General features: G+C 44.7%; 1 long non-coding RNA gene across 1 annotated transcript; it reads left to right on the forward strand.

The window, feature by feature from the left end:
* Nucleotides 1-1,098: 1,098 nt before the first annotated feature.
* On the forward strand, nucleotides 1,099-2,291 carry LOC130522489 (uncharacterized). The gene is made up of 2 exons (XR_008949637.1): nucleotides 1,099-1,418; nucleotides 1,651-2,291. It is a non-coding gene; the product is annotated as an uncharacterized LOC130522489 (long non-coding RNA).
* Nucleotides 2,292-5,046: the final 2,755 nt, after the last annotated feature.

Raw genomic sequence — 5,046 nt, forward strand, 5'->3', positions numbered from 1 at the left:
ATGTGCATCGTTTGAAATGAGCATGGAGTGCAGTTAAAAGTAAAACACAGCAGCCGCCATTTTGACCTCAAGATAAATCCATTATAAGATCCTTAAATGGCTGCTTTTAGTGTTATTTGCAACAGCAGAGCCCCAACTATAAATCAAAATGACTTTTATCACATGGAACATTTTACAAAAGATCCCTGAATAGCCTTTTGAAAGTTTTTTTTTTTGTATTTTGAGAAATTAGACATGTACTGGGAGACACCTTGGTAGGCAGCATTCCCTTGGTGCTCTGTGAGGTGAACCTGTCCTTTTACAGGAAGACATTCCTTTACAAAAAAGCAGAGATGGCTGCATAGAAAATCAGGAATCATAAATCAAGTCTGCTTCATGAGAAACATGTGTGCAGTCTGTAGCAGATAGCCCAAATAAGTCTCATTACCCACTGTGACAAACGACTCCACATGCACATTAAGAGCGTACAAGCCAGATAGATAGATAGATAATAATAGCACATGTCCTTAAATAGGTGTGTGTATCTAGAGTGGATGGCTTGGATGTATAAAAGTATGTCAAAGCAGTAGAGTTTAAAGTAATGCAGAAGAAGAGCAGATGGAAAATGAGTTACCGTTGTAACTAATGTTCTATAAAAATTGGATGACTGCCAGATTCAGTATGAAACATCTGGATGAACATCACGTGCATTCACAAATCACGACATTATAACAGCAAAGTTACATTAACTGGGTGGCTGCAGGCGACCTGATAAAGGGGGCTGGCACCAGGCGATCATTTCCTACATAATCTTCTTGATGAGATTGAAGTGACTTCCTGACTGTCAGAGCCAGAATGAAATAAAATGGATGTCCTATACCAACAATGTCATGAAATCATTGTCACTCGATTGATGATTGAAGCAACGGACAAGACAGCCGTCTCCACAGGGTGACAGTAACTCTACAGAAGGAGGCAAAGGTACAGAAAGAAACCTAGACAACTGCATCACAGATTTCATTCAGTGAGACACCCCTCAAGGCAGCCCATGACATGGAGATACTCCCGAGCGAGTGAGATTTGACTGGGGGAATCTGAAGTCCCTTGAGCCTGTATACCGTATTTTCACGACTATAAGGCGCACCTAAAAGCCTAGAATTTTCTAAAAAATCTACGGTGCGCCTTTTAACCCGGAGCGCCTTTTGTATGGATTACGGTAATATTGGTTAATCGCGGCTACCGTAGTCAGTAGGCGTGGCCGAGGTAACAGCAGTAAATTCAGTCCAAAACCGTTTCTGTCTGTAAAGACCCCAAAATGGCTCCTTGCAAGAGACGCGCTTTTGACGCAGAGTTCAAACTGAAGGCTATCAGTCACGCGGTTGAACACGGAAATAGTGCAGCGGCAAGAGAATTTAACGTGAACGAATCAATGGTGCGGAGTGGAGGAAGCAACAAGACGACCTGCGCCAGGTAAAGAAGACTCAACGGAGCTTCCGAGGAAACAAAGCAAGAAGTGGATTAACAAAGGAACTCCAGCCGCTAGATATTGGTGTCAACGGGGCATTCAAAGCGAGACTGCGAACTGCGTGGGAGCGGTGGATGACGAACGGCGAACACACATTCACCAAGACGGGGAGACGGCGCCGAGCGTCATACGTCACTATCTGCCAGTGGATCGTAAATGCCTGGGCATCGACCGTGGTCCGAGCTTTCGGGAAGGCAGGGATTGTCACTGAAATGCCAGACAACACCAGCGACACCGACCCTGATGACGACTTTGACGAGACGGAGCCGGCCATGTTGGACGCCGTATTCGCACAACTGTTCAATTCGGACACCGAAGAAGAAGAATTCGAGGGATTCCTGGATGAGGAATGAACTGCTAAAGTGATCTTTACGTGTTTCTTTTGTGTGTTTACAACTTAACAAGGCTGGTCATACTGTGAATATGGAAATTACCGTTTGAACAACGTTGTTATATTGCTATTGTTATATTGCTATTGCTATCGCTTTGCACTACTTCGAGAGTTCGAGTTACCGTATATTGTGTTTGCACTAACGTTTGATTTACCGCAACGGTACTACGTGATAAAAATGTTGCACTAAATCAAAGATTTATTAAACTCCACTATCCACTTGTGATAAAAATGTTGCACTGCCTGTTATAACTCGCTGTTATTAAACGAACTGTGTTACGCGAAAACACTACGTCACTCGGGAAAAATAATAAAACAGCTGTTTATTCGTTTTGGGAGTGAATAGAGTTGTGAGAACGACGGTTTGCATTCTATTAATAAAGTTTGACTGACTTATCTGGCTGTTTTATTGACATTCCTTTTAGCGCAGCTCGATCTAGTGAACGCGTCATGAAACCACAGGCACTACGCAGTTTCTATGCTATGCGCCTTATAACACGGTGCGCCCTGTGTATGAAAATATTTCTAAAATAGGCTGTTAATTGAAGGTGCGCCCTATAATACGGCGCGCCTTATGGTTGTGAAAATACGGGTATATGGGACATGGTGTCAACAACCCAATGAGAAAGCCTTTGGAAGCACCCTTCTTCTGCTATCCATGACACACTAATAGGGTGTTGGAGAAGCAGAAGCCCCAATGTAGAGCTTATGGGAGCTTGATTGGGACGGAGTAAAGTAGCATTCAGAGGTAGTTATTTCACCCCTGACTCTGGTGTGAAAGTTGTCAGATTGACAGGCCGGTTGAAAAGGTAGAAAGATTGGACCACAGTGCACAAAGCTCACTAACCCACTTGGCAAATGCAACAGCAAGCACAAAGACAGTCTTGCCAGACAACGATCTGAGGTCATTGCGCTCCAGAGCCTCAAACTGAGCAGAAAATATGGTCTCAACAATAAGCAAATCCCAGGAAGGCACCTGAAGAATGAGAGGCTGTAACAGAAGTGCACTCATAAGAAACCTGCCCTTCACAGCACGTAATCCCACAGGTCGAATATCTACCAAGGCATGTCGACCTGCAACTGCAACATACACTGCAACTGCAACTCCAATATACACTTTTAATATAGAAACTACAAGACCTTTATCCAGCAATGTCTGCCCATATCTGACCAGAATGAGTACAGGGAAATGTTCTGGGTTCTCACTGTTCCACTACCAACCATCTGGGGCCAGACATGCAACTGGAGGTGCCCTGGTTGAGGACGGCAAGAGAATGTAGATAGCCATTACAAACGCTGTGTGATTACATTGTTCTGTGCTGTGGATGTACAAGGGCATCTTGCCCATTGGGGTAGTTGGCTCTGCAAGACAAGCCCTAGCAGCCATGGATTGGTGATTCTGAGGCAAACAGATTGGCTGCTGTGATCAACCTTGACCATATCATCTAAACCACAATTGGGTTCAGCCTCGACTTGCCTGGAGGGGGCCCTTGACATGAAAGCATGTCTGCATCCGTATTTTGCACACATGGCGGATACATCGCCCATAGATTTGCAAGGCGAGGTGAGCCCCACTGCAGGAGCTTCTGAACCTTCCCTTAAACTCCAAAGCATTTATGTGCTGGAGCTTCTACTGAGGACCCCAGGTGACCCCAGGCTACTCTGACAGATCTGTGGTTCCACCCCAGTCACAGGGGCAAGTGTCGGTTATCACTACTTTTGGACAGGAAGGAAACCCAGGCGAATCCTGCGGGAGTGTTAAGCACTGTTTCTTCACGGTTTGATAGCGCGAAGGTATGTGCCTGAGACCACGACCATCTGGTGCCCCTTGGAGTTGATGCCCAATGCATTGACCTATACCTGCAAGGAAAGTCATAAGAGGAGTCCCAGATATATGTCTGCTGATGCTGCTGTTGTGTGAGTGTGGTCGGTCATTGAGGTTGTCTGCAGTAAAAAAAAAAATTAGTAAAGGTTAGTTGGAGATGAAAGAAACACTCAGCTATTTCAATAGGAAAATCACCACTTGTTATGTGAAAAATTAAGGAGCGAAAAGCATTTTTTCTAGTACTGTGGCTAGCTTTAGCTAACCGCAACTCGAATGTTGACTATCAACCAAGGCATGTCGACCTGCAACTGCAACATCCATAGCAGCCAATGGACATCAAATATAAAGCAGAGAAAAAAAAAACGATGGCATCTACAGGCATGTGGGGAACAAATGCAACCACTAGTAACCAACCCCGACAGTGTGTACGATAGCAGTGAAGATTTCGGTCCACTGGCAAAAAACTTAGCTTCCACAGTACATGTTTGGGTGTGCTCAATGAGGGAATTAGTGGCAGCTACGTAAATTCTGGGGGACTAGATAACTTCAACCATTACAATTGTGGCTTTTTATCAGGACTCGTGCGGCACCCAGGTAGTGTGACTTTGTTGATATAATGTCTCAATCTGTGCATGCAGGTATTTCATACCAGCTCTGGTGGTCTGGAAGAATAAAATATGACTACACAAAACAGTATGAAGTCCTAATATAATGTTACATTCAAGCCCGCAATCCCTCTTGTTTCTCGGAACACAGGCGCCTTAATGTACTTGCGGTATATTAACTGTTCCCTGACGTTTCAGGCTTGCATGCTGGCGGGTGACAGAGGGGACCAATATTAGGGAAGCACAATGAGCTCAAGCTGTACTCACAATAGAATAAGAAAATAGGAGGGGGAAGAAAAACAAAAGAAGGTGAAGGCTGGACACGGCACATGTGAGCACATTCTGACCCGGGCACATGGTATTGCATAACCCATGTCCGAAAACACAGCTGAAACACTACAGCACGAGACATAACAGCCGATGGACGTCAAACATTAAGCAGAAAAAACCCCCCGATGAAACGTGAACGCAACCACATGTTGGAAGGAGACGGGGAAAACAACTCCACATAAGATACGCAGCCGGTCGGATGCTGACCACAGCGCTCAGGTCTGATTTGATACACCATTAGTCACCAGCGCTCACTCGTGTGAAAGATTAGGACCCCGATATTTAGTGACGTCAGAGAAATGGTCTGACGTCTCTTCTGTGGAAGAGGTGACGTGAATGCATCGCTTTATAGTATTTTATGTGTTATACATATATATTATAACTAATCTTT

The sequence above is a fragment of the Takifugu flavidus genome, chromosome 3 (genome assembly GCF_003711565.1).
Source record: "Takifugu flavidus isolate HTHZ2018 chromosome 3, ASM371156v2, whole genome shotgun sequence".
In the NCBI taxonomy this organism is placed as follows: domain Eukaryota; kingdom Metazoa; phylum Chordata; class Actinopteri; order Tetraodontiformes; family Tetraodontidae; genus Takifugu; species Takifugu flavidus.